Source organism: Pongo pygmaeus, chromosome 23 (assembly GCF_028885625.2).
Source record: "Pongo pygmaeus isolate AG05252 chromosome 23, NHGRI_mPonPyg2-v2.0_pri, whole genome shotgun sequence".
Lineage (NCBI taxonomy): Eukaryota > Metazoa > Chordata > Mammalia > Primates > Hominidae > Pongo > Pongo pygmaeus.
The window spans coordinates 27,814,048-27,831,182 of NC_085931.1; the positions used below are offsets into that span (position 1 = coordinate 27,814,048).

Below are 17,135 nucleotides of genomic sequence, written 5' to 3' on the forward strand. Positions count from 1 at the left end.
TTTTATTATTGAGGTGTAAGAGTTCTTTTTTATTTATTTATTTATTTATTTTTTGAGATGGAGTTTTGCTCTTGATGCCCAGGCTGGAGTGCAATGGCGCTATCTCAGCTCACTGCAACCTCTGCCTCCCAGGTTCAAGCAATTCTCCTGCCTCAGCTTCCCGAGTAGTTGGGATTACAGGCATGCACCACCAGGCCTGGCTAATTTTGTATTTTTAGTAGAGACAGGCTTTCACCGTGTTGGTCAGGCTGGTCTCAAACTCCCGACCTCAGGTGATCCACCTGCCTCAGCCTCTCAAAGTGCTGGGATTACAGGCGTGAGCTACCGCGCCCGGCTTCTTCTTCTTCTTCTTCTTTTTTTTTTTAAGACGGTTTCTGGTTGTGTTGTCCAGGCCAAAGCAGTGGCGTGATCATAGCTCACTGCAGCCTTAAACCCTGGGCTCAAACAATCCTCCCTCCTCAGCCTCCTGAGTAGGTGGGACTACAGATGTGTGCCACCATGCCCAGCTAAGTTTTTTTCTATTTTTTTTGTAGAGACAGGGTCTTACTATGCTATCCAGACTGGCCTTGAACTCTTGGCCTTAAGTGATGCTCCTGAGTAGGTTTTCTAAAGCTTTGAGCATGAACCACCACACCCAGCCTAGGTTCTTAGTTCTGTTCCATTGATCTATATATCTGTCCCTGTGCCAGTACCACTATGTCTTGATTAATGCTGTCTTGTGAGTTTTGAAATTGGGAAGTGTGAGTCCTCCTCCTTTTTCAGGATTATTTTGGCTATTTGGGGTCCCTTTGGAATCAGTTTTGTCAATTTCTGCAAAGACATCCGCTGGGATTTTGATAGGGATTACATTGAATCTGTAGATGAGTTTGGATAGTGTTAGCATTTTAACAATGCTAAGTGTTCCAATCTATGAGCATGAGATGTTTTTCCATTTATTTAGATCTTTAATTTCTTTCAACAATGTTTTGTGCTTCTCCAAGTATAGGTTTTTGCTGTTTTTGTTAAATTTATTATTTTGATCTTGTTGTGAATAGAATTGTCTTCCTATTTCATTTTCAGATTGTTCATTTAAAAATCAATTTTATTGAGCTATAATTTAAATACATCAAATGCATTCCTTTTAAGTATGTAGTGTGAGTTTTGAAAAATGCATGGATCCTTGTAACTACCATCAATCAAGGTACAGAGCATTTGTATCTAACCCCGATGTTTCCTTGTGTCCCTTGGCGGTTGACCCCATCCCTACTTTGGTCTCAGGCAATCACTTATCTGCTTTCTGTCACTATAGATTACTTTACCTTTTCTAGAATTTGCTATTCATAGAATCTTTTTTTTGGTAGAGACGAGGTCTCACTCTATTTCCCAGGCTGGTTTCAAACTCCTGAGCTCAAGGAATCTACCCACCTCTGCCTCCCAAAGTGCTGGAATTACAGGTGTGAGCCCCCACACCTGGCTCAAATAGAATCTTATATATTCTCTTTTTTTTTTTTTTTTTTTTGAGATGGAGTCTCGCTCTGTCACCCAGGCTGGAGTGCAGTGGTACGCTCTCGGCCCACTGCAAGCTCTGCCTCCTGGGTTCACACCATTCTCCTGCCTCAGCCTCCCGAGTAGCTGGGACTACAGGCCCCTGCCACTACACCCAGCTAATTTTTTGTATTTTTTGAGTCGTATAATAAATGCATGTTTAATTTTGGAAAGCATTTTTGCAGTTTCTTATGTCCCCAGTAGCTATGTGTGCGACTTTTCAGTTCCTCTGCATCCAGAGTTTGTTGTCAGTTGTTGTTTGAAGCTATCTTAAGAGGTGTGTAACACTATTTCCTTGTGGTTGGATTTTACAATACTCGGCATCTTCCCAAATGCTTATTTGCCATCCGTAAACTTTAGCGACACGTCTGTTGAAGTCTCTTGGCTATTTTCTTTCTTTCTTTCTTTTTCTTTTGAAATGGGATCTTTTGAGATGGGATCTGTCTCTGTCGCCCAGGCTGGAATGCAATGGCACAGTCTCAGCTCACTGCAACCTCTGCATCCCAGGCTCAAACAATTCTCCCGTCTCAGCCTCCCCAGTAGCTGGGACCACAGGTGGGTGCCACCTTTTCAAAATTTTCAGAATTGGGCTGTTTTCTTAATAGTGCGTTTTAAGAGTCCTTCATGTATTGGGACTTAGTTCTTATCTGCTGTTTCTCCTGGTACATGGCTTGCTTCTTCATTCTCTTAACAGTGTCTCTTGAAGAGCAAAACTTTTACTTTTGAGAAAGTCTAGATTTGTCTAGATTCTGTCTTATGGATTGAGCTTTTGACATTTTGTATCAGAGATCTTTGCCTAAACCTGAGATCACAGAAGATTTCTTCTATTTTTTATTTTTTTTGAGATGGAGTTTCGCTCTTGTCACCCAGGCTGGAGTGCAGTGGCGCGATCTCGGCTCACTGCAACCTCCGCCTCCCGGGTTCAAGTGATTCTCCTGCCTCAGCCTCCCGAGTAGCTGGGACTACAGGCGCCCGCCACCATGCCCGGCTAATTTTTTGTATTTTTAGTAGAGACGGGGTTTCATAGTGTTGGCCAGGGTGGTCTCGAACTGATCTCAGGTGATCCACCTACCTTGGCTTCCCAAAGTGCAGAGATTACAGGCATGAGCCACCGCACCCGGCCGTTTTTGTTGTTGTTGTTGTTGTTCTAGAAGCTTTATGGTTACTTTTGAAGTTGCTTTTGGAATGTTTGGGATTTGTTGTTGTTGTATTTTGAGACAGTCTCACTCTGTTGCCCAGGTTCGAGTACAGTGACATGATCTTGGCTCACTACAGCCTCCGCCACCCAGCTTCAAGCAGTTCTCCTGCTCAGTCTCCTGAGTAGCTGGAATTACAGGCATGCGCCACCACATCCAGCTATTTTTTTATTTGTGTTTTTAGTAGAGATGGAGTTTCACCATGTTGGCCAGGCCAGTCTTGAAATCCTGACCTCAAGTGATCCACCCACCTCGGCCTCCCAAAGGGCTTCGATTACAGGAATGAGCTACCATGCCCGGTCCTGAAATGTTTTTGTTGATAGTGTGTAAGAAGTAGTTTAATTACTCTTTATTTAATTTTCAAGAAGTAGGTGGTATTTCTGTAATTGTAGTCTGGGACAGCGTAGTGGGCTAACCCTTAGAGGCGAAGTTCTGATTGCCTTTTCCAGCTTAATTCTGAGCATAGAGAATCAGTCTACATTTGCAAAGGATAAACCTTCCTCTCAGGCTGCTGAAAGGGATTTTGCTCAGAGGTTGGTTGTGGGGCGGGAGAAGAATCCACATTACCACATGTTAGTTTTGCATCCATTTGGCTTAGCTTTGGATCCTTTGGGATCCCAGAGGGAATTTGATGATGATGAAAAGAGCAGGCTATTGAAATAATTGTAGGATAATTTAAAAAGCAAAGACAGGCTGGGCGTGGTGGTTCACACTTGTAATCCTAGCGTGATTACAAAAAGACTCCCAAAAGAGTTTGGGAGGCCGAGGCGGGAGGATCACTTGAGCCTAGCAGTTTGAGACCAGCCTGGGCAACATAGCGAGACTCCATCTCTTAAAAAAAATTAGCCAGGCATGGTGGCACATTCCTGTAGTCCCAGCTATTTGGGAAGCTGAGGTGGGAGGATCACCTGAACCCAAGAGGTCGAACACTTTTAGGCCAGGCATGGTGGCTCACACCTGTAATCCCAGTACTTTGGGAGGCTGAGGTGGGCAGATCACCTGAGGTCAGGAGTTTGAGACCAGCCTAGCCAACATGGGGAAACCCCCGTCTCTACTGAATATACAAAAATTAGAGTGGGGGTGGTGGCGTGTCCGTGTAACCCCAGCTACTCGGGAGGCTGAGGCAGGAGAATCACTTGAACCCGGGAGGCGAAGGTTGCAGTGACCCAAGATCATGCCACTGCACTCCAGCCTGGACGACAGAGTGAGACCCCGTTTCAAAAACAAAAAAACACAAAATTCACACTTTTTTGTCAGCATACATCATGACATTTGACCCTTTTTTTTTTTTTTTTTTTTTTTTTTTTTAAGATGAAGTCTTGCCCTGTCGCCCAGGCTGGAGTGCGGTGGCACGATCTCAGCTCACTGCAACCTCCACCTCTTGAGTTCAAGTGGTTCTCATGCCTCAGCCTCTCAAGTAGCTGAAATTACAGGCACACGCCACCATGCTGGGCTAATTTTCGTATTTTTAGTAGAGACAGGGTTTCACCATCTTGGCCAGGCTGGTGTCTAACTCCTGACCTCAAGTGATACGCCCGCCTCAGCCTCCCAAAGTGCTGGGATTGCAGGGTTGAGCCACCGTGTCCAGCTGACATTTGACTCTTAAATACTTAACCATGCATTGAGTAGAAATATTATCCTGTACAACCACTTACCATTCATATTTCTACAGAAAAAAAATTTCGTAATATTGTCTAGTGCAAGTCCAATTCCAAATTTTTTTCCCTTATCACAAAAAGTTCATTGTTTTTATTTTGTTGTAAAAGGGTAATAAATTGTTTATTTTTATATTATTGATTGGAAATAATTTATTTGCATTAATAAAAGTATCATGAATATTCTTTCTCATTCCTGGGTTCTTTCACTTTCTAAAAACATTTTTAATTAAAAATATTTCGAGACCAGGCATTTTGGCTCATGCCTGTAATCCCAGCACTTTGGAAGGCTGAAGTAGGTGGATCGCTTGAGTTTAGGAGTTGGAGACCAGTCTGGGCAATATATGGAGACCTCGTCTCTACGAAAATAAAAAAAAACAAGACTGGCTGTGGTGGTGCGTACCTGCAGTGCCAGCTACTTGGGGAGGGTGAGGTGGGAAGATTGCTTGAGCCCAGGAGGTTGAGGCTGTAGTAAGCCATGATCATACCACTGCACTCTAGCCTGGGTGACAGAGTGAGACCCTTTCTCAAAAAAAAAAAAAAAAAAAAAAAAAAAAAAAAAAAAAAAAGGCCAGGCGCGGTGGCTCATGCCTGTAATCCCAGCACTTTGGGAGGCCAAGGCGGGTGGATCACCTGAGTTCAGGAGTTTGAGACCAGCCTGGCCAACGTGGCAAAACCCCGTCTCTACTACAAAATACAAAAATTAGCCGGGCGTGGTGGCGGGCACCTGTAATCCCAGCTACTTGGGAGGCTGAGGCAAGGAGAATCTCTTAAACCCAGGAGGCAGAGGTTGCAGTCAGCTGGGATTGTACCATTGCACTCCAGCCTGGCGACAGAGCGAGACTGTTGTCTCAAAAAACAAACAAACAAAAAACTGTGCATCACTTTGTTAAAAGGAAATTTTATGTAGAAAGTGAACATATAAAATGGGTAAGAGGTGAAGCACTGTTTGAAAATTGCTGTGGTAATGGGAGTTGAAGTTTAAGCAGGGCTGAGTGATGTGGTCGAGTATTTAGAACATTCCTAGTATATAACCTGTGTGCAATAAATATTTGCTGATTGAATGGAGAAGTAATCTCTGCAGAGTAGAAAGATCACTTCACTGTTAGTATAGAATGAACAGCCCAGAACCAGAAGGACAAGTTACGAGGGTAGGTGAGAGATGACAGGACGTGAAGTAGAAAGGATAACAGATCTAATGAGAGCATGGATTTGAGAGTAGAAGACAGAATTAACTGGTGTGGTTGGACAATGGCTTGTGAGAGAGGAAAAGCCTAGCACAGTGCATCTTCAGGGCAGTGTCATCCCGAGGGAGTGGGAATCTGTGGCAGTTAGTGGGTGGGACCTGCATGCTTAGGTGTTACACTGTGTTACATACAGTGCATGGGACATTCTCCACAGTGAAGAATTTGCTCCCTCCTAAAGAGCTTTTATTTATTTATTTTATTTATTTATTTTTGTGAGACGGATTCTGGCTCTGTCGCCCAGGCTGCGGTGTAGTGGCGTGATCTCGGCTCACTGCAGCCTCCACCTCCCGGGTTCAAGCGATGATTCTCCTGCCTCAGCCTCTCGAGTAGCTGGGATTACAGGCACGCACCACCACACCTGGCTAATTTTTTGTATTTTAGTAGAGATGTGGTTTCAGCCAGGCTGGTCTCGAACTCCTGACCTCAGGTGATCCACCCGCCTTCGCCTCCCAAAGGGCTGGGATTACAGGCATGAGCCACTGCATCCAGCCTTGAGCTTTTATATAGGTTAAAAAAAATTTGTATTTGAATCTAAATCCAAACCCTACGTATAAACACAAATTATTATTGTTATTTTTGAGACGGAGTCTCGCTCTTTTGCCCAGGTCGGAATGCAGTGGGGCTATCTCTGCTCACTGCCATCTCCGCCTCCCAGGTTCACCCCATTCTCCTGCCTCAGCCTCCCGAGTAGCTGGAACTACAGGCGCCCGCCACCATGCCCGGCTAATTTTTTGTATTTTTAGTAGAAACGGGGTTTCACTGTGTTAGCCAGGATGGTCTCGATCTCCTGACCTCATGATCCGCCCACCTCGGCCTCCCAAAAGTGCTGGGATTGCAGGTGTGAGTCACCGTGCCTGGCCAACACAAATTAATTTTCGTGGTGTTTTAAAATAAATGGAAATTTTTAGCAATGCAGCTGCGGTGTGCATCTAGGAAAGATGATGCTTAGTATTGTTTGGAACGTTAGTAAGAGTTTCCACCATTTTGGGAAATTCTGTAACATGTCATCATCTTTGTCAGTGGTCCTGTTGGATTGTTCATGCAACACTATGTCCGTCGGCCTCTGTACTCTTAGCTTGCATGGGGAGGAACAAGCCTCTCTTTCATCTTCTGCTGAGGTCATGCATTTTTTGACATTTATTTTATTATATATTTCATGGTATGTCTGCTTCTGATTACAGTTAAGGAATACACTGATTATGAATGTAGGAATTTGTATCATCTGTTAATTGCATTTTGGCATAACAAAGTGGGGGGGTGTTATAAAATATAAAACACGTGTTATAAAGAGGGAGCATTGGGCCCAAGATAGCTGGACCGCCGGCCTGGTATGACTCCCTGGATCTGGCTCAGTGACTGCTCAGATGTTGCTTACTCTTCACTGAGATGGGAAAATTAAATGAGGATTGAGTCTGGGGTGATGAGTACGTAAGGTCGTAAGTGTGGGACATGCTGAATTTGAGGTCTGTGTGAAACATTTAATTTGAGTTATGCAGTAGACAGTTGAGTGGAGATGTGACCTTCAGAAGGGAGTTTTTGTCTGGGAGAAAATAACAGTAAACATTTATTGAGAGAAGTGGTGGTGAAGAATGCAGATTCTGGAGCCAGATGGGGTTTGTTTCCTGGTGCCATCCACAGTGCCTCTGTGACACTGGACAATTTACTTAACAGCCCTTACACTCAGTTTTCTCATCTTTAGAAATGGGAATAAACAGTACTGCTTGTGGAGTTAACGTGAGAATTAAATACCTTCAAGTTTGTAAAATAGCCAAATCGTGCCAACTTATAAATTGTGCTCAAATTAGCTGTTACTATTCACTAAACATTCAATATGTGCCAAGGATGGTTAATTAATATAGAATTATCTCATTTGGTAGTTACATTACAAAACAATATTTTTATGAGATAATTGAGGCTCAGGGAGGTTTAATATAGACTTGGGAGTCATAAGTAGTAAAGTAATAAGGCTAAACTGGACAGGTTGAATCAGGTGATATCGGACTCCATCTGAGGTCCTCATACCAACATGGTGGGCACCTCCTGGGAACGTGTTAGAAATGCAGAATCTCAGGCCTCACCCTGGATCTGTCTACTCAATCAGATTCAGCATTTGAGCAAGGTTCCCAGGTGATTACTATGTACATTAAACTGTGAGAAGCACTGGCTCAGAGATCTGAGTTGGTCAAGTTCAGCAGGGACAGAAAACTTGGAGGCCTTATTAATGGTATAGTAAAAGCCTCAGGAGGTGGGATGCCAGATACCCATCCTGGCTTTAGCTCCAAGTTTTAGCTTTTGGACCTTGCAGTCTTTTTCTTTCTGTAGACCTCAGTTTTCTCATATTTTGGTGAGGCAAGTTCTCTTTTAGCTCTCACATTTTATGGTTCTCAGTCCAAAGTCTTCTCCTGGGAAGATGCTTCTTCTGAAGGGTGCTTAGGGTTTGGATTAGTGGAGGAGTTGAAGTAATGTTGATTTTTTTTTTTTTTTTTTTTTTGAGATGGAGTCTCCCTCTGTCGCCAGCCTGGAGTGCCAGTGGCGTGATCTTGGCTCACTGCAACCTCCGCCTCCCAGGTTCAAGCAATTCTCCTGCCTCAGCCTCCTGAGTAGCTGGGATTACAGGCACGTGCCACCACGCCCAGCTAATTTTTGTATTTTTAGTAGATACGGGGTTTCACTATGTTGGTCAGGATGGTCTTGATCTCATGATCTGCCTGCCTTGGCCTCCCAAAGTGCTGGGATTACAGGCGTGAACCACCGCACCCAACCTGTAATGGTAATTTTTATATGGGAGGATGAGCACAAGTACACTCAGATGCAATTACACCATGAGTGTACAATTGTGGATTTTACGACAGTAAAAGTTTTAGTGTAATTTCATCATTTCTCAACTTTCAGTATTTGAATTTAAGGGAAAATTTGTCCAGAAATATTAAATTTAAGAAACATATTCTTTTGGCATCTCTTTGAATTTTGGACCTCACATTTAATGCTGACATGCTAATGCTCACATGGTATGGTTTTTCATTATTATGCTTATTGTAATTCTGCAGTTAGCATTTTATTTATATATCATAGTTGGATGTATTTTATAATATATTAAGTTCTAAAGCATCATTACTTTTTAAAAAATCTGAAGTGCAGATTTGGCTTCCCCATTAGTCTTAGTTTCCTCATTTTCCTTCCTTTTGCCCGCAGGGACGATGTCCAAAGTACACATTAGTGTGACTTAGGTATTGGATGTTTTATATCTAAGTGTTTTATTTACATTACCTTTCCTGTAGTTTCCTGTAGTTTCATATTACCCTCAACTGTTATATGCCAAAATCGGATTAAGTGACTGAGGAAGAGGAGTTTGTATTTTAAAAACAAAGCTGTCTGGGAAGGGCAGAACTTAGTGGCAGCCCGTCACTGAGGTGTGTGGAGTAGATGAGGAGGTCTGGAATGGATAGCAGGGTACAAAGTCACTCAGTGAAGATGCTTGCGGGGTGTTGAATAAGGTTAGAGAAGCCAGGCACACCTGCCAACTCTCTTTATCCTTAGGAGGCTCTTGAGAAATGTCCTTTTCCTCGTGAGTCATTTCATTTCTGAAGTCTTTGTTTTATGGCGGAGCTGCATTCTGACTCCCAGGCTGGCTGACGTCTTCATTTCTCCCAGGCTTAAGAGCGAAGGGAAAGACAGAGAAGGGCAGAGAAGAGGGAGGTCAGAGGGTTTGTTCTGTAAATACCTTGCTGCTTATCCAGGTAATTGGGATCTCACTTGCCTGTGTATAGTATGTTGGCAGGATCCCAGGAGAGACTTTTTGTTTGTTTTGAGACAGGGTCTCCCTCTGTTGCAGGCTGGAGTGCAGTGGCATAATCTCTGCTCACTGCAGCCTCAACCTCGTGGGCTCAAGCAATCCTCTGGTTTCAGCCTCCTTAGTAGCTGGGACTATAGGCGCATGCCACCTTGGCTGGCTAATTTTTTGACTTTTTTATTGTCGTTGTTTGGTAGAGATGGGATCTCACTATGTTGTTCAGGCTGTTCTTGAACTCCTGGGCTCAGGAGATTCTCCCGCCTTGGCCTTCCAAAGTGCTGGGATTACAGGTGTGAGCCACCGTGTCCAGTCCCCAGGGGAGTCTTATTCTTGCAGGATTTTCTAAAGACTTTTTCTAGAACAAGTGTGACTACGATTCAGAATCTTAATCTCCCCTAAAGAAAGAGTGTTCTAGAGGTGAGGAGGGACGGATGACAGAAATTGGTAGCTGAAGAGGTTTGTTGATGGATTAGTCTATTCCTTCATAATGCTTGATATCAGAAGACCAGAAGAATATTTTTGCAACTTATTTTAAAAAACAGCTTTACTGAGGTATAACTGACATAATCTACTGCAAATATTTATGTGTACAATTTGGCAAGTTTTGACATATATATACACACTAGTGAAACCATTACCACGTCAAGATGAACGTGTCCGCCAATGCCGCGCGAGAGTGTGATATCCTTGTGTCCCTTTGTAATCTCTTTACGTCCTGTCTCACCCCAACCTGTGTTTCTCTCAGGGTGACCCCCCCTGAGAGGTGACAGCGTGCTGGCAGTCCTCACAGCCCTCGCTCGCTCTCGGCGCCTCCTCTGCCTGGGCTACCACTTTGGCGGCACTTGAGGAGCCCTTCAGCCCACCGCTGCACTGTGGGAGCCCCTTTCTAGGCTGGCCAAGGCCGGAGCCCACTCCCTCAGCTTGCAGGGAGGTGTGGAGGGAGAGGCGCGAGCGGGAACCGGGGTTGTGTGCGGCGCTTGCGGGCCAGCCGGAGTTCCGGGTGGGCCAGCTTGGCGGGCCAGCTTGGCGGGCCCCGCACTCGGAGCAGCCGGCCGGCCCTGCTGGCTCCGGGCAATGAGGGACTCAGCACCCGGGCCAGCGACTGCGGAGGGTGTACTGGGTCCCCCAGCAGTGCCAGCCCACCGGCGCTGCTCTCGATTTCTCGCCGGGCCTTAGCTGCCTTCCCGCGGGGCAGGCCTCGGGACTGCAGCCCACCGTGCCTGAGCCTTCCCCCGCCTCCGTGGGTTCCTGTGCAGCCCAAGCCTCCCCAAGGAGCGCCGCCCCTTGCTCCGCGGCACGCAGTCCCATCCACCGCCCAAGGCCTGAGGAGTGCGAGCGCACGGCGCGGGACTGGCAGGCAGCTCCACCTGCAGCCCCAGTGCGGGATCCACTAGGTGAAGCCAGCTGGGCGCCTGAGTCTGGTGGGGATGTGGAGAGTCTTTATGTCTAGCTCAGGGATTGGAAACACACTAATTGGCACTCTGTATCTAGCTCAAGGTTTGTAAACACACCAATCAGCACCCTGTGTCTAGCTCAGGGTTTGTGCTGCACTGGTGGGGCCTTGGAGAACCTTTATGTCTAGCTCAGGGATTGTAAACACACCAATCAGCACCCTGTGTTTAGCTCAGGGTTTGTGAGTGCACCAATCGACACTCTGTAGCTAGCTGCTCTGGTGGGGCCTTGGAGAACCTTTATGACTAGCTCAGGGATTGTAAACACACCAATCAGCACCCTGTGTTTAGCTCAAGGTTTGTGAGTGCACCAGTTGACACTGTATCTAGCTGCTCTGGTAGGGCCTTGGAGAACCTTTATGTCTAGCTCAGGGATTGTAAATACACCAATCAGCACCCTGTGTTTAGCTCAGGCTTTGTGAGTGCACCAGTCGACACTCTGTATCTAGCTGCTCTGGTGGGGCCTTGGAGAACCTTTATGTCTAGCTCAGGGATTGTAAACACACCAATCGGCACTCTGTATCTAGCTCAAGGTTTGTAAACACACCAATCAGCACCCTGTGTTTAGCTCAAGGTTTGTGAGTGCACCAATCGATACTCCGTATCTAGCTGCTCTGGTGGGGCCTTGGAGAACCTGTGTGTCGAAACTCTGTATCTAACTAATCTGATGGGGACATGGAGAACCTTTGTATCTAGCTCAGGGATTGTAAAGGCACCAGTCAGCCCCGTGTCAAAACAGGCCACTGGGCTCTACCAATCAGGAGGATGTGGGTGGGGCCAGATAAGAGAATAAAAGCAGGCTGCCCGAGCCAGCAGTGGCAACCCGCTCGGGTCCCCTTCCACGCTGTGGAAGCTTTGTTCTTTCACTCTTCGGTATAAATCTTGCTACTGCTCACTCTTTGGGTCCACGCTGCTTTTATGAGCTGTAACACTCACCGCAAAGATCTGCAACTTCACTCCTGAACCTAGCGAGACCACAAGCCCACCAGGAGGAACGAACAACTCCAGACGCACTGCCTTAAGAGCTGTAACACTCACCGCGAAGGTCAGCAGCTTCACTCCTGAGCCAGCAAGACTACGAACCCACCAGAAGGAAGAAACTCCGAACACATCCGAACATCAGAAGGAACAAACTCCAGACGCGCCACCTTAAGAGCTGTAACACTCACCGCGAGGGTCCGCAGCTTCATTCTTGAAGTCAGTAAGACCAAGAACCCACCAATTCCGGACACACCCCAATCTGCTTTCTGTAACTGTATGTTAGTTTACATTTCCTAGACTTTTACATGAGATATACACTCTTTTGATGTTGTTCCTGTTCCTTCTACTCAGTGTAAATAGAGATTCATTCATTCTGTACCATGTGTCAGTAGTTGATTCCTTTTTATTGTTGAGTACTATGCCAGTTTATGGATAGATAGTACTATAGTTTGTTTATTGAGTTCATCTATTGGCAAAAATTTATGTACCATTCTTTGGACACATGCTTTCGTTTCTCTTGGATAAGTACCTGTAAGTAGAATGACTGGGTCATATGGTAGGTGAATATTTAAACCCCCCCACTTTTTTTTTTAACAGATAGGATCTCACTGTGTTGCCCAGTCTGGCCTTGAACTCCTGGGTACAAGCACTTCTCCCACTTCAGCCTCCTGAGTAGCTCGGGCTACAGGTGCTCAACACCATACCCAGCTCAACATTTTAACTTTTTTATTTGAGACAGAGTCTCGCTCTTTTGCCCAGGCTAGAGTGCAGTAGCGCAATCTCAGCTCACTGCAAGCTCCGCCTCCCAGATTCAAGTGATTCTCCTGCCTCAGCCTCCCGAGTAGCTGGGATTACCAGGTGCCCGCCACCATGCCCGGCTAATTTCTTGTATTTTTAGTAGAGACAGGATTTCGCCATGTTGCCCAGGCTGGTTTCAAACTCCTGAGCTCAGGCAATTCACCTGCCTCGGCCTCCCAAAGTGCTGGGGTGACAGGCGTGAGCCACTGTGCCTGGCCAACATTTTAACTTTTTAAAAAAATAAATTTACTTTAGAATCATTTTAGATTTATAGAATAGTTACAATGACAGCACAAAGAAAGACTTCATGTATATCAGGACTCAGCAAACTTTTCCTGTTAAGAGCCAGATAATAAATATTTTAGACCAAATGGTCTTTCTTAAGACTACTGTGCTGATGTAGGGCAGAGGCTGCCATAAGACAGTGAATAAATGAATGGATGTGTTCCAGTCAAACATTATTTATAAAAACAGGTGGTAGGCTGGATTTGGCCCTTGGATTGTAGTTTGCTGATCTCTTCTATAAACCTTCCACCCAGCTTCCTCTAATGTTTAATCTCTTATAATCATGGTAAATTTGTTAAAACTAAGACATTCACATTGGTGCAGTACTATGAACTAAATTTCAGACTATTTAGATTCCAATAGTTTCCCCATCTTTTCTTTTCTTTCTTTCTTTCTTTTTTTTTTTTTTGAGATGTAGTTTTGCTCTTGTTGCCCAGGCTGGAGTGCAATGGCACGATCTTGGCTCACTGCAACCTCCGCCTCCTGGGTTCAAGCAATTCTCCTGCCTCAGCCTCCTGAGTAGCTAGGATTACAGGCATGTACCACCACCCCCGGCTAATTTTGTATTTTTAGTAGAGACGGGGTTTCTCCATGTTGAGGCTGGTCTCGATCTCCTGACCTCGTGATCCGCCCGCCTCGGCCTCCCAAAGTTCTGGGATTACAGGCGTGAGCCACCGCACCTGGCAGTTTCCCCATCTTTTCATTTCAAGATTTGTTCCTGCATTCCACTTAACATCGCATGTCTCCTTAAGTCTGTTGTCATCAGTATGGACTCGTATCCTTTGGGTTTGAATCTAATACTGTTTACTTAGCTGCTCAAATTGTTTTAGCTTTGGCCATTGGGAATTCTTTCAGGTTGACTCCTTTCTCCTTTAGACATGTCCTCATTTTTTTCTTTTGGTACTGCCATTGTTTGGCTATACCCACTTTTTATCCGTTCACCAGATGATGGATTGTTTTTGCTTTTGGATTGTTTTTGTTTGGGGCTATTATAGATAATAGCTGCATGTATTTGCTTGTAAGTGTTTGTGTGCTTTCTTTTTTTCTTGGACAAATACTTAGGAGTAGGATTGGAGTTATGTTTTAACTTCTAAAGAAACTGGCAAACTTGTTTTCCAAAGTAAACACACCAATTTCTGCCCGTCCTTTTGATATCGCTATTCACTAGCGGGGCAAAGGGCTATGTTAATGTGGTTTTGATCTGCATCTCCCTTATCACTAATAATGTTCACCTTTTTCTTTGTTCGCTATTTATATGTTTGGTGATCTTTTAGTTAAGGTATTTTGCTCATTTTAAAATTGGACTCTGTCTATTGAGCTGTTTATATATTCTGGTTTTGCTTTTTCCTAATCTAAGGAATGGATGTGTTTTTTTCTTACATTTTCTTCTAGAAGTTTTATTGTTTTAGATTTACCATTTAAGTCTGTGTTTCATTTTGAGTTGATATTTGCATATGATATAAAGTACTGATCGAAGTTTGTGGGGTTTTTTTTGAGGGGGGCGGGGGCATGTGTTTAGTAGCATTTGTAGAAAAGACCATCCTGGCTGGGCACAGTGGCTCACACTGGCAATCCTAGCACTTTGGGAGACGGAGTCAGGATCACGAGGTCAGGAGTTTGAGACTAGTCCGGCCAATGTGGTGAAACCCCGTCTCTGCTAAAAATACAAAAATTAGCCGGGCGTCGTGTCGCACGTCTGTACTTCCAGCTACTTGGGAGGCCGAGGCAGAAGAATCGCTTGAACCCAGGAGGTGGAGGTTGCAGTGACCCGAGATCATGCCACTGCACTCCAGCCTGGATGACAGCACGAGACTCTGTCCCCGTCCCCCCCCACCCCCCCGCCAAAAAAAAAAAAAAAAAAAGAAAAAAAGAAAAGAAAAGACTATCCTTTATTAGTTGCCCAAGTCAGTTTTCCATATACATGTGGGTTCATTTCTGGACTGTGTTCTGTGTCATTGTTCACTCTGTTCTGTTTTTGAGAAAATATCACAGTATCTTAATTAGTGCAGCTTTTAATAAGTAGTGAAATCAAATAATGTTAGTCCTCTCACTTTGTTCATTTTCAAAGTTGCTTTGGCTATTTTATATTTTTTATATTTCCATATGAATTTTAGAATTAGCTTATCAGTTTCTACAAAAAAAGCCTGCTAGCATTTAGATTGGAGTTGTATTGAATATCTAGGTCAATTTGTAGAAAATGGGCCTCTTAACACTATTGAGTCTTCTGACCCATGTTGATGGTACCTCTCTCTCTCTCTAGGTTTTCTTTGATTTCTGACAGAAAAGTTTTATATTCAAATTCTTAACTCTTTAGGTATCTCCCATCTTTTATCAGATTTATCCCAAAGTATTTCATTCTGTTTGATGCTATTATACATTTTTAAAAGTTTTAGGCCAGGCACGGTGACTCACACCTGTAATCCCAGCACTTTGGGAGGCTGAGGCAGGCGGATCACCTGAGGTCAGGAGTTCAAGACCAGCCTGGCCAACATAGTGAAACCTTGTCTCTACTAAAAAATACAAAAAATTAGCTAGGCATGGTGGTGGGTGCCTGTAATCCCAGCTGCCCAGGAGGCTGAGGTAGGAGAACCGCTTGAACCTGGGAGGTGGAGGTTGCAGTGAGCCGAGATTGCGCCATGGCACTCCAGCATGGGCAACGAGAGCAAAACTCCATCTCAAAAATAAATAAATAAATAAAATAAATTAGACAGGCGTGGTGGCTGCTGCCTGTGATCCCAGCTACTCCAGAGGCTGAGGCAGGAGAATTGCTTGAACCCAGGAGGCAGAGGTTGCAGTGAGCCGAGATCGTGCCACTGCATTCCAGCCTGGGCAAAAGAGCGAGACTCCATCTCAAAAAAAAAAAAAAAAAGTTTTCGATTGTTTGCTAGTATTAGAAATAGCGTTGAGTTATATTACTCTTGTATCTGTAACCTTCCTAAACTCACCTCTTTTAGCAGCCTGTTTGTAGATTCCATTGGATTTTCTGCATAGATGATGTTGTCTGTAAATAAAGATAGTTTTCCATCTTTTTGCAATGTGGAAGCCACTTACTTCTTTTTCTTACCTTAGTGCACTGTCTAGAGCCAACCATAAAATGTAGAGGCCAGAGTAGACATCCTGGTCTTGTTCCTCATCTTAGAGAAAAAGCATTCAGGTCTTCCCCTTTTCCCTTTCGATTTCTTCCTGCAACCATGGGTTATTTAGAAATATGAATATATTAGAAGTGTATTAGTTATTAGAAGTGTGAAGAATATTAGTTTTCAAATATTTGGGAATTTTCCAGAGAGCTTTCTATTAATGATATCTAATTTAACCCACTTTAGTCAGACGAGACATTTTGTATGACTTGCATCCTTTTAAATGTATTGAGACTTGTTTTATGGCCCAGAATATGGTGTCTTTTGGTAAATGTTTCATTTTCACTTGAAAAGAATGTGTAGGACCGGGCATGGTGGCTCACGCCTGTAATCCCAGCACTTTGGGAGGCCGAGACGGGAGGACCACCTGAAGTCAGGAGTTCGAGACCAGCCTGGCCAACATGACGAAACCCCGTCTCTACTAAAAAAATGCAAAAATTAGCTGGGCGTGGTGGCGCACGCCTGTAATCCCAGCTACTGGGGAGGCTGAGGCACGAGAATCACTTGAACCCAGGAGGCGGAGGTTGCAGTGAGTCGAGATTACACCACTGCACTCCAGCCTGGGTGACAGAACAGGATTCTGTTCCTCCCCCTACCCCTCCCTCCAAAAAAAAGAAAAGGAAAGAATGTGTATTCTGCTGTTCTTGGCTAGAGTATCTTATAAATGTCAATTCAGAAACTTCTTTATCTTTTAATACAATAGGGGTGAAATATGAAATGATTCATTTCCCTTCCCCAAATTCTTAGCATGAGTCTGGAAATCCTGCCAGCTCTTTCTTCTAGCTGAAGAGCTGTCTCCTGATTGCAATGACAGCTTTGAACTGGAAGACATTATTTCATTAGTGCACTAATCAACCACAGAGATTACCTGATTGGCTGCTTAATAATTAAATGAAGTTGCTTGTAATTCTTTGAGCATACACAGAACTAATTAAATTAACCCTTTACTGCCTGGCATGCCTGGGGTATTCTCGTGTGAAAATGGAGGAACCTAAAATCCTTCTTGAACACTGGTGAGGTAAACAAGCAGATGTGTCAGTGAGTTTCAAAGGGAAGCACCTTGTATAAGAA

The 17,135-nt window shown here is 44.4% G+C and overlaps 1 protein-coding gene across 7 annotated transcripts in view; it reads left to right on the top strand.

Moving 5' to 3' along the window:
* Positions 1 to 17,135, top strand: part of LOC129023177 (chromatin remodeling regulator CECR2) — a 197,368-nt gene that overhangs the window by 25,344 nt on the left and 154,889 nt on the right. The window lies entirely within an intron of this gene.